The following is a 21,408-nucleotide window of genomic DNA, read 5'->3' as shown; positions in this document are numbered from 1 at the left end:
AATGTATTCCTGTCAGAGCTGTATTTAATTTGATTCTACCGTAACACTAATCTGAGTGCTATTTGTGATTTTTGATATTAGATTATTATTTGAGTAGGAATTAATTCGTCTCAAAAAAAGTTGACTTTTCCATGCCCCGTAAGATGGTGAAGCTGACTGTGAGCCAAAGAGAGGATTTGCTTCAGTGAAGCATTAACAGCCAAGGTCTTAACCACAATCCTGAACCCAGTGTCTGGTGCCTTTCTTCTCTCCACACCTACAAAAACACACTAACATGGCTCGAAGAATATTAATGTCAAGAAGTCACAGAAATCTGGACTATGAGACTGTGACCTTTCAAACTTTCATGACCTCTTACATGCACAAGAACCTTGAAGGAAAAAACACTGAAGGAAAGAAAAACAAGTGAAAAAAGCACAATAGGTCTTCTTTGCTTTACTTTGTGCAACAGTTTGGCAAATAATCTGAAGGTCAATTTGCATTTTCTCCTGTTTTCCATATGTAAATTATTATTTCATCGACTCAGATGCAGCACAACTTTGTCATTGTTCAGGATCAGGAGACACACACACACACACTCATTTGAAACTCTTGAGTTTGTCTCGTTGCACTCAGTGAAAACCTGAGCACCTCCAGCCTGCGGCAGCTTAGGGAACGACCTGCTGTAAATCTCTGAGCTGCACATCCATTGTTTCAAAACCGATCATTCTTTGAACTGCCCTGATGTCGTTTCCCTCAGGAGACCTGATTTCAGCACGAAAACACGGGGAGAAGAAGTGGTTCCCACGCCTCGGCCTTTCAATCACTAATCCTCATCAGACAGCTCCAGCTAGCGGGTGTGTGTGTGGTCTATTGTGTGCGTACATGTGCATGTGTGTGTGTAGGAGGAGGATAGTCGACAGAACGCTAACCTAGATCATGTTTACTCAATCAAGTGATGAGGGGGCTTAACCATCGATGGCTCTTCGTCTAATTTAGGTGTTCTTAATTCACACTTCGATGAAGCCCTTAAGTGTATAATCAAATAAAAAGCAGCTCTGCCTGTAATGATTTCAGAAAATGTTTCAAGTTTACATGTCTTTTTGTATAAAAATGGCTGAAAAAAAATTGTAAACGCCATCCCTCATCTAAATTCAACCCCAGGACACAGCTTTTTTATCGTTTATGGTTTATATTTTGAACTATCTGCTGGAGCAGAGGCATATTATTGTGAGTGGCAGCATGAATGAATGCTTTGTCTACAGTTAAAGAAAGAGAGGCAGGTACCGCGACATGAGGGTCTCTTAGGAAAATCTGTCTCTGTCAGCCTTTATTACATCTTTTCTTTTTCGCTTTTTCCATCCACCCAAAAAATCAGCTAAACAAATCTTAAATCATCATTACCTTTAATTAAAAAAAAGGAAAGGCCATTGAGTGCGGGGTTTAGGCTCCCTTTCACAATGACGCCCTGATAAAAACACATAAAAAACAATACATATAAAGAACGCAGTACATTTAAAACAATAAAACGAAATTATAATAATGTAAAGCAAGAGAGGCAAGATAAATTCAAATAAAACACCTACAGTCGAAACGCTTACTGTCTATTAAAGGAGGTTTAAAGTGATTAAAATGGATTAAAACATGTACATTCACGCTGCTCATCATCTATTTAAAGAGATTTAAATGAAAGGGATAAGCTTGTTTAGTTTTAAGAGTTTCTGCAGGTTGTTCGGTGAGATACTCAGGTAGTTTGCCAAGAAGCGCTCTATAGATAAACAGAATGTAGTGCCGCTCTCCTCAGACTGCTCAGGACTGCCACTCAACTAAACATCAATGCATCCTAAAATCATCCTCAGTTACGTACCCAAGAGCAGAGTGATAGACTGCATGGAGAGGTTTACGAGTGGAGGCAGGAGAATGCATATAAATTACATCACCGTAGCGCAGAACGGATGAGCGTTGTTAATGAATATCCATGAAGCGGACTGGTAGCCATCGGCCACAACAGCTTGTGTTCTGAGATAATTTCAAACCAGTTGTAAGATATATAAATATATATAAATCAATAAAAAGGATGGCACAGTCCTGCTAATTATCTAATGCAATAGTGATATCATTCAAGAGTGTTGACTGTCACAGATATGCTCCGCTCTAAAACCTGATTTGTGAGACAGATGTTTCATACTTCAGATTTGATAGCTTGGTCGATAATTATTCAGATCACCGGACTGACCTACTTTATGCAAAGGTAGACGGTAGAGAGCATCCCCGACACACTCTCTTATACCACAGTCCGATTAGAAAAAACAGTGAAGCATTCAGCTAAAAATAGAGCTGCTAGCAACAACAGTCTCGACTCTGACTGATCAGCCCCGGTGAACTTTTTTGGCTCAAAGGCCCTAAGACCATTACAGCTACAGAAAGTTTATTTTGTTGCTTTAAACGGCAATATTTGCAATTCTTTAATAAAAGAGTGCCAAGTTTGTTTGCACAGCGAGGTACATTATAATCAGAGCCAGAAAGAGGAGGAGATGTGGCATTTTCAAATACATAACCTTAAGAAAATTAAATGCACACACATGAATAGAAATGTCCCTATTTGTCTAAAGAGCCGTGCATAATGAGGAAAATCAGCAAGGGAGGCCACATCACTTTATTTACCTTTAGTGGGGAACAGCATTTCATGTAACCTCCAAAGTAAAAGACATGCTGATGTTAAAAACACTCACAGTGCAGGAACCTTCAGACATAAACCATTGTAATGCTTTCGCTACACAAACACAATATGTAATTTGAAGTCCCTCCGTATCCACTGAAACCGACGAACAAAAGCAAAACACTTGAAAAACAGCCACAGAGAGGTAGCTCACACAATCTGTTCCCTTTTCTGAGATTCACTAAAAGAACCAACATCTTTTCAGAGATGCAGACCAGTTTAAATTATCGTCATCTGGATGTTATGTTCCCAAGGAAATTGCCGTGTCATCCTAGTAATCGTCGTTTTTTTACAGCTAACAACTTCTAACTTTTTCTTCGAAAGGAAAAAGAATCAACTGGAATAAATAGAGATGTAAATGCGAGCTGATTATCTCTCAGTAAATAAAGTGTTGCACTGCAAACAGAACTTTGAAAAACCTTGACGTACGACTGACGCTTCAATCGCATTGTTCCCAGTTTTTGCAGCCACTTTTGTGTAGAGTTGGAACAATTCTGACACATGTGCCCCCCGGTTGTGATGAGCAGTGCAGAGTAAAACATGCTGCTGAGATGAAAGGGTTGAAAAACATCGCTGAATATTTCCCGGAGCTGAAAACAAAGAGCTCTTAATGGCTGATCCGTGAATAAAATCAAATTAATGCAAACTCCTGCCTCTGAAAGCAGAAACTATACACAAACTTTTATATTGCGTGTGGAGATTACATCCTTAATAAAAAGGGATTTATTCAATGAATGACCAGCGCTTCCTCTTAGCTGCTGAACCACAAGAGAACAGGGATTCGTTCATAGTAAAGACACGGCCTCGCTGATCCATTTTGTCCAGTCACGCATACATCATTTTCAATACATTTTCAGTAAGTGGGCTTTATTGTGTGATCAGGGCTGATGACGCATCTGATTACTGATGCCCAATCAGGACGGAGCTCATACATTTGCTTTGGTGAACACAGACAAAAACAATCCAACCCCCAAGGATTCTATATTCAATGCATTCATGAGATAAATACAGTACGGGAGTGTTTTTTTCCCCTTCTTATATACAGCTGAACCCTCTATATATGCATGATCTATGGTCAAAGCTTGCTATTGTCTTACTAATCAGCATGTTTCCACCCAAGTACGTAAAAATACTAGAAAGCACATTAACATTTAAAAAAAGTACCTAAAAGTCATCCAGTAAAGATATTATGTTGAAATATTACTTTGGTAGAAGCGAAAGTCAAATATATGAATAGTACTCGAGTAAAAGTCTTTCTAACTGATGTTATATGTACTTAGGCATAATCTGTAGTTATTTTTGTTTAAAACATTAAAAATGTAACTAACTACACCCACTTTGTAGGGTGATGGTACGATGGACAATTACACCAACACTCCCCCGGTGCTCCGAGCTCCCAGGTCAGTCAGCTAATACGACTGCTAGCTGCACTGTTAACTGTTTACTAGCTAATGACAGCTACAGGTAGCAGCAGTTAGCGGTTACTTTGGGGATATGCTGTGCCCTGTTTGTTTGGAGTAATCGACAGGTGGCCAAGTCTTACTGTACATATTGCACCTTTTAAGTATCAAAAGTACAAGTAAAAGTAGATTACACATATATTTACATGAATACTGTATATACTGCATGCTATGGGTCGACTGATTGGCCTGGCTGATTATCGGATCCGGTAAGCATGTAATCTGCAGAGTAACGTGTAACCAGTAAGTTTTCACAAGTGTAGTGAGTAAAAAGTATCATTTTTGCCTCCAAAATGTAATGGAGTGGAAGTATAAAGTAGCAGAAAATAGAAATACTAAAGTGCCGTACTTTCATTCCATCACTGAATATTTCATCTTCTGGCTGTGAGAGTTACTCCAAAGCAAACAAAGCATGGAGGTGAGTAGTGCTAAATCCCCACAGAGTCAAGTCTACAGTCCTGAATTAGCAAATGTAACAGGAATCACTTTGGCTGACGGCTTTAACCAAAGCAGGGGAAACTTCACAGTAAGAGGTCACAGGACGGGATATTTTTTTAATGGCATCTATCGATTGGGCACTTAAGAAGCAAATGTTGGCATAAGCAGTGGCGAAGAAAAGTGTCTATTTGTGTTTGTAAAAGGCTCTACGAGAAAAAAAAAAACAACCTGCCTGGCTAACTGATTGAGAGAGTAAGCAAAGCTGAAGGATGCGAAATAAAGATTTATTTAGAAGGTGCAGAGAATACCAAACAATAGGAGAGTGGAAGTACATCTGCGAACATGAGTACATTGTCCTGACCCAGGACTGTGGCACACTTCCAGCTGATGGATGATTAAAAAAATAAGTGAGAGTTTTTTGCTTAAAAAGGCCACTTAAGGCTAATGAGGGTCCCTGATAAAACAAACGACAGAGGTCAGAAAGCAGTGCGCACACTGGCACAGTGGAGGGAAGATTCTGGGTCAGGCAGCTGAGGAGGATTAATTCATAATGCGGTGTAACTGGATAACAGCACAGGCTTCTGGGTAAAGACCTAAAACATAGCTAAGGAGGCAGGGTGGTGACAAGCTGGGCTTATGCGTCCTTGCCTGAGCGTTAAAAATGTGGTGACAGTGACTGAAATGACAGATTGTTCACTCTTAAACAGGCAGGTAACCCAGAGGTAAACCTCTCTAAGCAAAAACGTGTCCGTGTCATTGTAAAGGAAGTTTGATTTTCCATGCATGCATTGTGTCCTTTTAGTATTCCACTTATGCCAAGGTCGAGCAGCTGAGGTCTCATTTTCATACACTCACACCCCTGGCAATGTCAATCAAGCCCATGTGAACAGGAGCTGTGGGATGGAGAGTGGGAAGGGGCACGGGACGCGACTGAGCCTTTCCATGCTTAATGGCCAGATTAATAATAAATCCCTTGTCTAATTATGAAATGGTCAAAACTAATGAGATTTCTGCCACCCGTTTTCTAATGAGCGTATTACCAATTCCACTCACTCTGTGTCTCTGCCACACAAATGATAACATCTGCATATGTCATGCTCCTTGAAGCTTGCACAACACATGAATATGAAACTTTTTGTTTTTGCACACGCTGTTCTTGCTGCTAACAGGTGTTGAGGGAGGGAAGATAATGAGACTGCTGCAGCATGTGTGTCACTGAGCGACTGTATTTGACTATTTGCAGCTAAATAACCGATATAGTGCCCACACACTTCATGCTGCGCGCTTCAGTTTGCGCATTGGTGGGGAGGGTTTGTCATATTTAAAGCTGTCCTAAACCAGCACGGATTGAGACGAGGTGGTTCGAATAATGTCAGAAGGTGAGTCAGCACCAAGCTCCCTGGATTGGAGCGGGGCTGGGAAGTGATTTTGGCGTGGTGGCCACATAGGGTATTGCAACTTCCACACACCAGTCACAAAAGAGGTTGTAAAACAGTGCACACAAATAGCCCAATATGACTTTTGTTATCAGGATTAGACCCAATTGGTCCAAAAACATTTGGAAATTTTCAAGGAGCTGTATGATTAAATTATTTCATCCCATTCATCTGTGCAGGGAGCCAACAGGAAGTCAGCCAGCTTGGCCAGTGGCCAGTGGAAGTCTCTCTCAAACGGCTTGGCATTTTCTACGGGTCCAAAAATACAGAAACCTTTCGGTTTGTGTGCCCAGTGAACAACATTCAAGGAATGAATGGGGCGCCATCATTGAACACATTACTCAGTTCTCCTTAATACATCCATAGTCTTCTCTAGCTGGTACTAACTGTAAAAACTCAATTACACACTGATGCAGATCCCAAGAGTGCTGAGTTTTAATGCTTATTAATTCAACTTTTCGTTGGTAAAGAGTTTTATTTCTTCTTTTCAAAGTTTGATAGTTTAAGCTAATGCGTACGGGAAGTTCTTTAAGCGCTCAGAGAAAAACCTCCATGACGACCAAAGGTACGTGTCCATGGTATCTGTTGTTTTCACACCTCCCATTCATTGTCTATGAAAGCTGTGCAATGCATTCTGGTAGTGGTGTGTTGTTTCCAGGGATGTGGCGATGTGTTGCCCACTCCTCATTTGGACAAAGTCGAATTCTGGCTACTTCATGCAAATCAGGAGCATCTGGCACAACATGACGCCTCTGGAAACTGCTGAAGCTGAGCTGTTTCTGTAAGAACGTTTCCAAACGAGCCGCCCTTTCGGTCCAGTCTGAAATCCTGGAGCAGTGGCCCACGAGTGGCGTTCGTCCAATCTGGTGCAGCCCCTGAGTGTTAATGTGTCCCTTGTGGACATGTACCTTAACAGTGATTTAATGTTGTGTTTGAACAAAAAAAAGACCCAGTCACAACACACTGAGGCCGGCAGGTTAAAAGACAAACAGTGAGCTTTAATAACAAAGTCCAAAATCCAAAATGCAAGAAATAAAAACCTGCTTTTATACATCCTTAATGCAGACTGCCCTCCACAGCCTCAAGTCTCACTTCATACAAAGTTAAACTCTGTAGCTTGAGTCAGTCTGGTGTTAACAGCAGAACGCAGGCATGTGACATCATGTTTAGACAGCTGGACCAGCGGCATTAGCATCCAGACCCTCAGGCTCACATGCAGAAGATGATCCGATGACCTCATACAACATGGAATGCACACGGACCAAAACATAACGTTGATATAATGACCACATGTCGGCACATCGTGATCTTTCACACGGACGAGTCGGACACATGTGGAGCAGGGTGACACATGAAGGCTGCAGCTTATTTGACTGATTAATACTTGTTGACAGTCACGTATGTATAATTCAACAAAGTAAAACCATAAGTGAATTTGTCACAATGAGGGTGACTTTGGTTCGTCACAGAGCCAGACTCACACTTAGCTGCTCGAGCGCTACGATCCATCTCCTTGTTCTTTTTGCTACTATATTATTTTGCTGTTAGGGCAAGCGTCAGTGAAATGCTCTGTTAAAAAAAAACACTTCCAAGTGTTTGGTGTCTCAGTTAATTGTACATGACTGTAACACTCTGGAAAAGGAAACAGGAAACACAGACATTTTTTTTTCTTTTTCACCACCACTGCTCCTGATTAATAGTTGAACTGTGTCACAACTAACACCGCAAAGGCCCCCAGGAGCCATTTTCACACCTGACATTTGCATTTAGGATGCTAAAGGATCCTCTAATGGGCGTACTGGTAGAAAGTCAAATCACACTTTGATTAGCTGATATGAACCATGGCCTCCTCCACTGAAAATTCTTTCAGAATCAGAAATAGTTTATTGATCCCTGAGGGAGAAATTAGGTATGTTACAGGGCGTCACATGTTTTGTGGGGCATCATTTGTTTTGGCTATTTTCAGATGAGATTTGATTGGCTACATGGAACATCCACACTCAAAATTAAACTGAAAATATTTTCCTTACTGGTCCAGTGGATCTATGTCATTCACATGGACATGGTTTGGCTGGCAGCAGGTTATTTATACAACCTGCAAACATGAAAAAATTATACACAGATACATAAAATAAGCTTTTAAATATATGCAGTTTTGGACATAAAGGGCTTTGTTAAAGTTTAGGCTTCAAAACTGCTCAGCTACAGTAGGTTTAGGAAAAGATAATACTTTGGGTTAAAATCGTTACAATTAGTCTCGTAATGCAAGTGAGGTACGTGATGTACAGTAACTCGCGTCACACAACACAACAGGAGACGTAACTACATCAGTCACGTTTCGTAAGTTACATCATTTACGCACTTTAACTTACTTGTCACTTTGAATCTTGGCCACAAACGGGACATAAACTGCGCTCTCTGGTGGTAAAATCCAGTGAAGGATCCACCCAACCACCCCCTGACTCTGACTTGTCTTGCTCTATACACTACTGCACTACAGGGGCACTTTAAGAAGTGACCAGGCTGCTGTATTTGACACGTTGGGGGTGAGAACGAGCTAAAAAAAATCACTTAAAACAGAACAGTTACCTTATCTTGTCTTTTTTCTTATTTATAGTCTCAATAAATGCGATTCAGACTAAATTTCAAAAGTCACACATTTTCCCAGATACCCCTCTTTTATTCACTGGAAACATTATTCTACCTGCACCCGTTCCTTAGGAAATAACTCAGGCATGTTTTGAAAAAGGCAAAGCCTGACATAAATGAGGCAGGTTTGGCATTTATGAATCCATAAACAGGACTGACATAATGTGGCGCACTGAACTGTTCGAATACATTGTGAAAATCATTCAGATTATCATTGTCAGGTTGCTTCCTTCTGCATGGCAACACATAATGGATCGACAACCAGTCTTCTATGTCAGATGCAGGTGTAATTGGTTACCATGCCACAATTTTCCCAGGGGTCACAGTTTATTGAATTAAACCTTTCCTCCTGTCCCACCCAACTGTACCACTGAAAATCCCATCATTCTCTGCTTGAGTGATTCGCCGCTCCTCATGGAAAACGAACAGGGGGGCCGTGTCTCCACCTTGCTCTCCGTGTCTGGCATCGGCCTCACAGCCAGACTGCTGCAGATTAGTTTAGACTGTGCAATTTGTAAGAGGTGAGGTTCGGATAAATGGAAACTGCAATTTCTCTTTTGTAGAAAAGAGACATTCATTTTCGTAAGTCAAATTAGGATAAGAGCCACTGAGTGATTTGGTCAAATTGGTGGAGACCTTTGATGAAAAAAAAACAGCCCGGCAGTGCTCGTTACCTAACACGTTATGTAATGGTCGCTGTTAGGTGTGTTTGTGTGAGTGTGCGCATGATGGACAGCGGACGACGGCAATGATGGCAAGCAGTGGAAGTGTAGCAGATGTTTAGCTGTTAAAGCTGATGATGCATTATGTCCGTTAATACATAAGAGATATTACTTTGTTCAGTCCCGGTGCACTTAAACACATCACGGCGCTATTCACAAATACTGCGTCCACATTCATCTTAATCTTTCGGAGCCACTATGCAGATGAATAAAATTTATGGTGCAGGTTTTAAAGGACCAAAGACCTTACTGCGTGCTGAAGTTAAACATGGAGGAAAACGCTATGTCAACACTTTTGTGTAAACAGTCGGCAGTATAACTTGATTTCATCTGTAAATTGATGTGCTTTACCTTCTGTACGCAGAGGTGCATGCAGGGCGTGTGAGGAAGTAAATTATATCCTGCTGCAGTACATAAAAGCAGACCTGAGCAGGTCACAGCTGAAGTGTTGGCTGGTGAGCAAAAAAGCAACAGAACCCTCCTATCATTCAGCCACACAACAGCAGATTGCAGGCCAGCAGAGAGGGCACGGACCGAGGCTTTTACATTTTCCACCCAGTCCATGCGTGGCAAGTGTTGAGAGAGCGTACAGTGAAAAATCCTGCAGAAGCAGAGCAGTCAGCTGCAATCACCTATTTGGTTCATTAGTCAGTTTATCAAATTACTTTGTAGAGCTTATAATCAGAGTAGTATTCACAGCCGCACACAGTAAGCCTGTAATTGCAGTTAAAAAGAGATTATGAAGTTTGTTGAAGCAGGAAAACGCAATTATCCACACAATAACTGCATTTTATATTAGAATCCAGCAAGTAAAAATGAAAAAAAATGCGCTCTGGTGATTATTAATGCTCTCTGTGTTTGTATGCACAAATAATTAACACTGCCGGCAATCTGGCAGTGAAGCTAAAAATCTGAGTCTTATACACGGCTGCACAAACTGAACAGCCCTGGTAATTATCCTGTTTACATGACAAGAAGAACTGCGATAAACCTACGAATAACCTCTCCTCTTCTTTGGTGCACAACGGGAGGGAAAAATAAAAACAGGCTCAGGAAAATGTTACTAATGGAAAGCTACCGTTTCCCCACAATGGGCCACATTCCTTGAGTCTAAAGTGTTCTGCACTCGAACCGTAGAGGAACATAGAGTGACCACGTGGGTTTGTGCGTCCTTCCAGTATCTTACCTCTGACTGACCTCCCTGCAGGACGTTACTAAGCCACCGGTGTGGTCATGATTTTAAATCTAAAAAATATGCGGTGCTCCGACACTGGATTAACCACCAACTCACCAGACAGAAGGCTGCTGGTTGGATAATGTTCAATGACAGCATGTTTGAACGTCAAATTCACAACTCTTAATTTCTACCAGTACGACACCTTTTTGGGTACTCTCTCTGTAAACATAATGTCATTTCAGTTGTAAAAACTAAGTCACCAAATACATTGTAATACTGGCATCGCTTTAAAGGAGTAAGCTGTTAAAAGACCTTGGAGAAGAGAGGAAACGATGCAAAGCTGATGTCAACCAAGACAGTGAAAAAGGGCCAGTTATCTCCATTAACAACTTATCTACTTATCTTATGAATTACATGAAAAGCTCATGAAAGCTCACGAAAGCTCACGAAAGCTCACACGAGGCATCAACAAATGAATCGACATGACATGTCGATTCATTTGTTGATGCCTCGTGTGAGCTTTCGTCATCCAGGGAGGGCTCAGGTCTTTCGGCACTGGCTGCAGGGATGCTAACATTAACTTACTGTGGCTGCTGCGAGTAACTTGGCTTTCAGGCCGTCATACATCATCCAGTACCGTCATCAACTTGCCAACTGCCACAAGTCGGATGAGAAGATTGATATCACTCTCGTGTTTGTATATTAAGTATGAGGAAGCTGGCTAACTGAGCTTAGCACAAGACTGGAAACAGGGAAACAGATGGTGGAGATAGATGGCGGGTGGCGGTAGACTCAAACACCTGTGATCCTAGTTTTTGTGTTGCCACTTGCTGGCTTTTTGGCTGACTGAGCCAGGAGAGTCGCAGGAGGAGCCTGACGGTGAGTGAAATCACACTGATTGTCTGTTCAGCAAAGTGAATCAGTGCACAAGGAGAGACACGGAAAAAGAAACGGAAAGCCCTGTGAGCCTGTCGCTAAATTATGCATGATTTCTCCCAGTGCAGTTTCTTCTTTTTTGGGGGGCCTCTGCCTCTTCACCGGCGGTGCCATTTGCGACTAAACATATTCCACAAATGCTGCTTTATCTCAATGTTTTGTATATCCACAGTCGTGAGTCTTCCAGCTTCCCTTTTTGAATGATGAGACTATCTCATGCTGGTGCAGAACGTACAAGCTAGATGGTCGTCAGCTGTAGTCTCGGTGTGTTCAAGTGCAGCATTTTGGCCACTCAACAGTCGCCCCTTCATCCTCGATGTTGGTTTGGTCCTCACTCTCGACAAAACAGCTAGTAAGTGTATTTCCCAAATGTCAAACTTTTTTTTCAGCTCATGAAACTAAAGGCAAGGAAACTTAAAGCGAGGTAAAGATTACTGTCAACGTTACGTTTTTAGGGTAGTTTTAGTGCTGTACATACGATGACGGGACAGAGCGAAACAAGCTGAACAAACAGGACAACTGCGTCACACACACCTCAGCAAGGACAATCTGTTGGTTTATAACGGGACACGGACTCCATCCTCTAGCATAACAGTTGGACGTTTACTCTACCTTCCACCCTCCCAACCTCCATGCCCTCGCTCTCCACCCCGCCACATAATCAACTTACTGCACTGGCACTGAATGTTGGCACTGGACATAAATTGTAAACTGCTGAACCACCCACCATGAACATAATTCCTCTGGATACTGGGCTGATTTACAGACAGCATATGGTTTGATTTGAAATGCATTTTGCTGTTTGATGTAGTTAACTGTTGTTCGGGCTTTAATCCCCACTTCACTGTCTCCACCAGCCTCATTGTTTGTTTCCAGTTTACTTCCATGGACAAAGTCCCAGAAGTTTTTTATGTGGTGTGTTGTGTTGCCAGCTACAGGCATCTATTTGCAGGTGAGATATTTAGTGATATATTATGTAACAACATGTATGCAACACTGGTTGGTGTTATTTTATGTCTTTGGCAGCCCGAAAGAACATTCGGTTGTTTGCCTTCCAGATATGCTTTTTTAAGTAATTTAAGAACAGTTTAGAAAAAAAAGTAACCAGTCCTACAATATATCAGCACACAGCAGCAGTTTACAGGCACTTGAACAGAACATCATCTGTCCAGTCTTTGTATAAACAGCTGAATCATGTTTTTCATGAACAGATAAAGTGCAGTAATTACATTGTCACATACGTGAGTGTGTGCACATATTCAGTTTGCGTTTATATCTTATACACGGACACGAGCCTCATTTGATTCTGCAGCCATCGGCTTAAATCTTTAAAATGTAGTGTGCGCATGTACACCACCTCAGCAAGAAATCCCCCTGGATACCGTCTGTCATCTCCTCCATCTTCTTTCATTCATTCCTCGTCGAGCTGTACTTGCTGTGACATCTGTTCTCTGCCTCATTATTAGGAGTTAGGAGTGAATGTCAACTTATTTCTACTCTGCTTTTAGTGTTACATACGTCAAAGATGAGATTAGGTGCCAAGCTTTTTATGTCTGCGCAGGAACTGTGTTACAAAAGTGTGTGTGTGAAGAAGTGTGTTAAGAATGAAAAATTAGACAATCTCAACACAGCAACCGTCAATCAATAGTATGACTTGCATATGGAAAGCTGATGAGGTCATTATTCGTCTCTTTTTTTGCCGTTTGACGTTTTATACCTCCCTCTGATATAGTGCCGGTGAAATGTGAGGAAATGAAAAGTGTTTTTTTTTTTGTTTGAACAAGCATCTGCAGAGCATGATATTAGTTCAAGACAAAACAACTGAGAAAACGACTGCCACAAATAATAATAAAAACAAATCATTAAAATTATGAAGCAAAAATAAGATTTTTGCTTCAATGTGTCATAATGAAGTAAAAGCTGATTGCACTTTGTAATGGCTACAGAGCAATGACACCATCTGTGTTTAGATTGGCTCCCTATAGACTTTGCTTTCACTAGAAAATGTCCTGGGAAAATGAAGGCTGCCAGGCAATCCAGTCAGGCTGGCAGCCTGGCACCATTTCTAAATGCTCTCGCGTCTCCATTATAGATCAACATATTCTCACTCCCAACTCGTCAAATTTGGCAGCTTGGTCAGTGGCCTGTAGCTTCAAACTACGACGCTGTACCTACCACTCTAGCATCAGTTTTGACTCTGCTGTCGAGTAAGAAATAATTATATTATATTCAACATCCAGTTTACAAACATTGCAACATTGTCAAATGGTTGCAGTTTGCTTAAGTTTGGGCAAAAAAAATACTTTGTTAGGGTTGAGCAAAGATCGTACTTAAAATAATGAATAAGTTACTTAAGTGACATAATGTTCACTTATTTTCGTTACATACATTAAAAACAAACGTCATAAGTGGGACGCGAAACCAGAGGGGCACCTACACTGTCAAACTTTGAGGTGTAAGCCCACTGAACAGACTGCTGCATTTGACACATTGGGAGTGGGAAGGTGGACTCCATGAATGAATAAACTCATGTTTCGTCGACAATAGTACCACTTGGAAATGCCAGAGGCTCAATGATGTGTGTTCCACTTTTTAAAATATGCTTCACGGGAGTCGAGTAGTTTTAATGCGATCTTACCATAAATTTTTGTCATTACACTATGGAATAAATGGCAGTCGGAAGCAGGCGGCCCTCCGCTGCAGGCACATAGAGTGGCATTTACATATAGCAATTGAACAACGCCATCTGACCATTTATAGTGTGGAGGCACGGCGTGTAGAAACACCTGCCGCCAATATAAAACTACTTTAAAATATGTATAAAACATCAAACGGCATGTAAAAGAGGGTGAAAAATGACCCCATCAGCTTTCTGTACTTGCAGGCGCAGCATTACGCTGGCGTCTGACCACTTTGTAAAATGACTCCAGAAGTTCTCGACTTGTATAAACTGCTTAACGGCAAAAAACATCTTGAGTGATTTCTTCTCATAATGCCTCACCGATGTTCTCCCCGTCGCAGTGATAGCTGTTTTTAAGAGGACTTGACTTGCGCCGCATCATTTTTGCAGCTTTACAGAAATCCCTACAAAGTCATGCGCCTGCACGGCCCGTGCTGTTAAATCAGCCTCTCTGATTAAAAATCGTTCCGCACCTCTGGGCAGCATCTATCATCTTAAAGGTGATGCCGAAGCTTTCTGAAAAGTGTGGTGGGATGTTTACAATTTAAGGCGACTCCTCCTCAATTAAATTTGAGGTAGTCGTCCTGCTTTCTCTTCAGGTGTCTCCTTTCGTAAATGCTGAAACACCAAGGTCTCAGGCAGACGGAGAGGTTGCATGGTCAAGGCACATCGGCACTTTAAAAATGTCTGACAGGAGAAATCAATACAACATTTCACTCGTAGTGGTGGTAGATTCACAGTAGAATGTATGGGCACATTTTGCTGATATTACTTGCTCAGATGGTTGCTAACAGGAATGCTTCGACGAGTGAATACATGAGTAAATCTATGCTTTTTTTGAAATTTATAAGCTTTACAGAGTAGTAAGTATTAACTAACAAGAGAAAAATGTCAAAAAGAAATACGTAACAAATGTTGTACACATGGCCACATATTCGTAATATATGTAGGGGCAGAAAGGGAGGTGGATTAACCTGCAGGAATGGTGTGAGAAGTTTCTTTGGACGTTTTGATCCTCTTTTTTTCTGCCGTGAAAACGTATTACCTTAGGAACCGACATAAATTCAGCCCGGCCATTGCAGCTGCTCTGTGAAGGATGAAACTACCAACTTTTAAACCTTCAACCTTTCAAGCCTCCAGGGCTGAAAGGATATATTCATTTAATGGCTAGCTGTACTGTAGTTTGAGTCACTTGCAGAGATCTCCTGTTCTTTCTCTCTCTCTCTCTTCTTCTAAAATATCACAACCCTGTCTGTGATGCAGAGCTATGCAGCTTTGGCAACGATTCATCTTCCTTCCAGTGTGCAACACGACTGTGACAAAAAATAAGAATCATGGCCCAGTTTTTTATCACACAATTGAAATATGGCACCACAGACAAGAGCACATGAAGGTAATGGATTACAGAGGCAGCTCAACTGTCCGCATGGTAAAGCTTAATTTTAAGATCCTTTAAATGAGCTTTAGATCATATGTAATAAGGCCCTTATAAGTCCTTATAATTAACATAAAACTACAGGTTAATAACAATAGTAGTATAAACATGTTTATTGTTAGATTACAAGAGAGTTATACATACTTAGACCTGACAGTTAATAGACTGCCTAAGAAAGTTAATAAAAGCTTTATGAGTGACTTATAATTGTTTCAATATGCTTTACAAATATATGTTTTTGATTTTAACTACCTTACCGATTATGTCATTGTTAAACCTTTACCTTTTCAAGATTAATACATACTTTATTGATCGTTCATCAGCAGTTACAGTAACTGTGGTTTTTGCAGGTACAGAGGGAAAGGTCCTAAAGTTAACAAGTTTCTTTGTAAGTGCTAATAAATTCCTTATAATCTAACTACAAACGCACGTATGATGCTATTATTAACACTTAAACCTATTAATGCCCATCTTTATCCTGGAGAATTTGGAAGCATTTCCGATACTGTGAGAATACCATCTGCCCTAGTTTATCTTTCTTTTTTTACTTTTTTCACCAGTTTCACTTTCAAATGAAAACTACCACCTTTTTTTCAGTTGCAGCAGGTGATGTTAGACATCCTGCTAATTTTGTTAATTCGGGGGAATCAGTGGTGTAGTGGTGTCTGGAGAAGTGGGTATATTTTTAATTTATGCCCAATGCATTTTCAAAGCGATCTGTCCAGCAAAGGATAAATGTGCTGTGTTATAAACAGTGACATGTAAGCAGTAGTGGAAAGCAACTAAGTAAATTTACTCGAGAATGGTACTTAACTACAAAGTACTTAACTTGAGTAATTTACTTGAGTATTTCTATTTTAGGCAGGGGTGGAAGTAACATATTATATTTACTCAAATTACTGTAATTAAGTTGTTTTTTTTGGGTACCTGTGTACATTTTAAAGTCTGTAATTTTACTCGTATTTAAGTTTCCATTACAACATTGCCAGTTGTTTATGTGTCTGTCTGTGGATATAATAAAATATATTGCAATATTAAAAAAAACCCTAGAATGCACTCACCAAAATAAAACAAAGATAACCCAATAGAATCACAATAGAATAAATATAATATTATCTAAATGAAAAGGACGACTACTAAACTTGAGGGGGGCTGCAGCTGATTGCAAAAGGGGGGATTACTTCGGTCTATTGATTCCCCATGAAAAACACACAAGCACTGCAATAAATACAACAGATAAGCAAAGCACAAGGGCACCAGGTGAATGCATGCAAATGAAAATAAAACAAGGCAATTGCTACACAACGTGCCCCTCTACAGTGCCCTCAAACACTCGAGGCAGAATTAAGATATTAACCATTCAAAAGTACAAAAGCAGCATAGCTATAAACAAGGTAGTATTCTAGATACGTTAAGTTTAATAAAGAAAAAAGCAAAGAATTATTGGCTGAGTGAGTCAGCCTATATGGGCAAACCAAAGTAGCAGAAGCAATTTCTATTATTGGCTTCCTGAACCACCCCCATAGTCAGTATGGTTTGCAGGATATATCCTGGCCCAAAGCTGAAGGTCTCCATGACTGGTGACCTGAGAGCCTGCTATGTGCACAATAAATACAGAGGTGGCAGCACACAGGAATATCAGTCTTGACCAGTTGAGGCCTAGGGACACCACAGGGACATCGGCCAATTAACTGAATTGGGCGTTAGATCATTTCAAGTGCCACCCATTGTAACTCTGTTCTGAGGGCCAAGGGTAAAAACTAGAAATGGGATCGAGTCTCGGGGTAATACATTTCTTGGAATTGCTCACCACCTTAACATTATTTTAGGAAAATATGGCCGGTTCTGTCTTCCTGATCCATTACCACTGTCACTGTATACAATGGCAGGGCAAAACACTGCTTTATAATAAAAAATAGTTAGTTTGACTGGTCTGCTAACACAATACTCCCTTGATTTAAGTGCCTGCATACCCTGAAGACAGGTGTGTGACACTATGGGTAGGTTGGGGATCATTACGTTACATATCACTTACAATCAACTGAGCAAATCTTTATAAATATACATGAGTTTAACCAATTAATATATCATCCACTGGTGTTGAATAAGAACCAGACAGGTACAATCATTTTCCAAGTATAGCTGAAAACCCTTCCCTCTAAATTTTACTTTCAAAACCCATGCTTCCTTTTGTGTCAAGAAAATACTACCTTTCCACATTCTTTATATCCACGTCCACCAGCAGTAAATATCAAAAAGTAGATGGTCTGTACAAGTGTCCTTGACAGTATGGGAAACTATGGCTACAAAAAGCTTTGATCTGTTGAGATAAAAGCTCATCCAGCACACAAGGGCACAAAACTGTAGCCAAGTTTCTATCTGTTCTGGGTCTTACTTTGGCCCATTGTATGCACATGCATGCCCACGCACACACACAGTCACATACACAGACACTCAAACACAAGGGCATCCTGTCAGAAGTAGATCCATACCAAGTCCTGTGCCAGAGCCCTGGAGCCATGAGATATCTTGTGCCGAGAATTTGTTTGAATACATTAGCCAGTTTATTTGGCTCGACCGACTCTCAAACACAGCTCTCGAACGAGTGCAGATTATTCATTTATGTGGTAAATTGTGCTGCTTTATTCTAAGTGGGATGCAAACAGAAAAAGGAGCGCTCAGCTTAGTAGAGTGTCCTGTTGGTCGCTTCACTTGTTGTATACGAGATTGTACTCACTGCAGGACAAAATCAACAGAAAGGGCTGAACACCTTTTGAATTTCACTGACACTGATGTCCCTCCGTGCCCTCGGACGGACACAAAAATAAAGGATGCGAGACGCTCAATGTCAGCATGGTCAGGCACACGTGACAATTATTGACATGCTTACCTTACAGTTTACCACCCCTGCAGCTTGCCCTTCCACAGACCGTCATGCCTTTAAAAAACTGCTAGCATGCTCCGGTTGCGGTCGCCTCTCTCCTCCACAATGACATTGGTTTGCTGACTCATAACATCTATGACTTTGGGAAGGGTAAGTGGTCGTTACACCTGTCATACTGTGAAGTGCAACATGAACCAAAGGGGATGAGAAGAGAATTCAGGGCCTGCAGTACATACAAACCACACACGCTGCTGACTGGGATGGAAAGGATGAGTTCAGAGTTGGAATATGATCATGAGCTGCCCTTGACTTACAAAGGTATACATGTCAGAGAGTGTAAACGTTATTATACCGTAGCTTACTGGACAAGGGAAAAGCTGGGTTTATTGTTCTGCTTTGCATTACTGTCAAAATCAAGTAGTATAAAGTGGAAATTCTCAAACCCCCCCTCCACAGCGTTTCCCTGTGGTTTTACTGTTGGCGCTGCTGTTTAAAAGACAGTGTTAGCGACATGGCTACAGCTAACGACCTGACTACTGTCCAGAGCCAAAAACGCTTTCACACGAACAAATGTTACAACGCAGTCTCGAACTGCGGTCACTGGCTTGTCAGCCTTCTCGCATGTAACTCCACCGCCATCCCCTCCACCTCATGATATGAAAGTTATTTGTATCAGTGGTTTGCAGAAATATTAACTGCCAACATTGTATTCTGGCAGCTGGGCTGAAATTATAAACTACAACATAACAGAAGGTGTTTATTTTTTATTGGAGTTGCAGATTAGACCAGGTTCAGGTTGTGTTATGTTCAAATCAATTCAACACAGAAACAAAGCTACTAATTAATGCTGGAACAAGGCCTGCATTTTGCAGTCTGTATATATAATGTTTGTGTATCTGAGGCAGAGCAAATGGCAATTTAGAGATGCCAAAAAACTGTAACATTAAGCGTGCCCCCAGCTATGGTTTTAATTGTTAAATGTATGTGGTGTTGTTGTATCATTAGCAGTAATTAATGTACTATCACAGCCAGCTCATAATTATTTTGGACGAACACACCTGTTACTGTGCTCCATAAAAATGCCAACACTACATCCCAAGATAAAATGATTTTGTCTGTTAAGCACCAGAGGAAGAGTAATGCCCGTGCCCTTCAGTAGAATAGAAAAATAGAAAAATATTTTTTTTACACAAGTTAATATGGCAAAAACACTATGTAATAATACTCCATTATAAGTAAAAGCCCTGCATTCATACATTCACTTGAATATACTAAAGTATTAGCTATACTGTACGATGAAGTATGCATAAGGTAGGAGACTGGCCCTTATCAGTGTATTATTCAACACCCATGTATAAAGGTGAATTTCATTGCTCAGATGCCCTACATATTCTGTCTGATGGCCAGTAGAGGGTGATTCCACTGGTTTCAATGTCTTATTGCATGTAAGCTTATGAGAAAATGTCCCTACCTCTCATTGTTTCATGGTCTCAATTACTAGTTTCAGTTCTTCTCCAATAAAGCATGATGTTCATTTTGTAAAATCTGGTCCCATTTAGAGTAAAAAAGACAGTAACGCAGTGTGTGCTTTAGGTTGTGGCTACCTTGTGATTGTCAAGCCGCTACCACAGTGTGTCATCGAGTTCCCAGTGGGATCCAATCAGGGTATCCTCCGCTGCTCCACTCTCATCCACATATGGTCACTTCTGGCTCCAAAAAAACAAAAACAAGATGGCAGACTCAGTGCTTCACAACTGTAGTCCATAAACTAATGACTGACATCGCATTAGGTTTACCTACACAGAAGTTGCAAATGACTGTAGTGCAAAATTAACCCCAACCTGGTATAGAGTGGTGGTACAGCCTTTTTCATGACCCTTCCCTTTACGCACACTGTACACACCATCGGTCATTTGCTTAAAATTTTAATGTTAAAATCCCGATTCAGACAGACAGGCTTCTGCTGAACTATTTCTAGTTCTGCTCTGCGTTACACGGAGGCCAGCAAGTCGCTATTCTAAATAGCTAATTAATGAACCTGTCAATGGCACATCAGAGGCAAAGCCCGTGGGAGGAAAGCAAGGGAGAGTCGGGGGGGTGTTCTTATTTTGAATATCGACTGCTGTTATTCATGTGGAGTCAAAGCGCTGCCGAATGATCTGAAAGTTCGGCATGGTGGCTTTCCGCTGTAAGGAGCGTCAGCAGAAGTTTCTCTCGTTTGATATGCATGGTTTTTGAGAAATTAGGAACTTTTTTCGCAACTAGGGTAATGATTTGCATGCGCTGTTTGGACTATTCTTTTGGAGCAAAATCCCTCAAGAAACAGACAAATGACAAATGACTGACATTGTATCGGCTGTGAGAGATGCTGATAGGAAAAGGACGCACCATATGTCACGACGAAGCCATCTCTTGCTCCTTTTTTTTAACCACACAGGATCAACCGTCTCTGTTTTGCTCTTTCTATCCCTCTCCTCTTTCGTGTTGCTCACATTAACATTTCCATGAGACGTTCAGATGTTATTTTCCCATCACACCCCCTTCTGTACAGCATGCATCTAACTGCTATTAAGAAAGGCTAGTGGACGGCGTTGTGTAGGTGTGAGCCGTCCTCTGTCACACACTGAGATAATTGGCGACCGTCAGTGTAAACATCCACCCCATCTTAAGTCAAACAATGTGTAAATGTGTGCATCGACAGCTCCTCGGTTGTGTTTGTAACTTTAGTGGGCTGCATTGTTCCGATGCCTTGTGTGTGCGCTTTTCAAATAACCGACAGAGGACACAGAAGTTGTGATGAAACAGGTGTGAAGCCTAATACAGGTTTTTTTAGCGGCAACACTAAGAAGCGTCTTCAGTGAGCAGACGGCTGAGAGCTTCAAAGCCAGTTTTG

The 21,408-nt window shown here is 41.1% G+C and overlaps 1 long non-coding RNA gene across 1 annotated transcript in view; it reads right to left on the bottom strand.

The window, feature by feature from the left end:
• Window positions 1-21,408, bottom strand: part of LOC311267414 — a 93,900-nt gene that overhangs the window by 7,022 nt on the left and 65,470 nt on the right. The window contains exon 3 of the long non-coding RNA XR_014623834.1: window positions 20,120-20,221. This is a non-coding gene — a long non-coding RNA (uncharacterized lncRNA). The remainder of the gene's footprint in view (window positions 1-20,119; window positions 20,222-21,408) is intronic.

The sequence above is a fragment of the Pagrus pagrus genome (assembly GCF_965226575.1).
Source record: "Pagrus pagrus genome assembly, chromosome: 2".
NCBI classification, from domain to species: Eukaryota; Metazoa; Chordata; class Actinopteri; order Spariformes; family Sparidae; genus Pagrus; species Pagrus pagrus.
The sequence above is the reverse complement of the archived record's forward strand: the minus strand, read 5'-3'. Positions and strand labels throughout refer to the sequence as shown.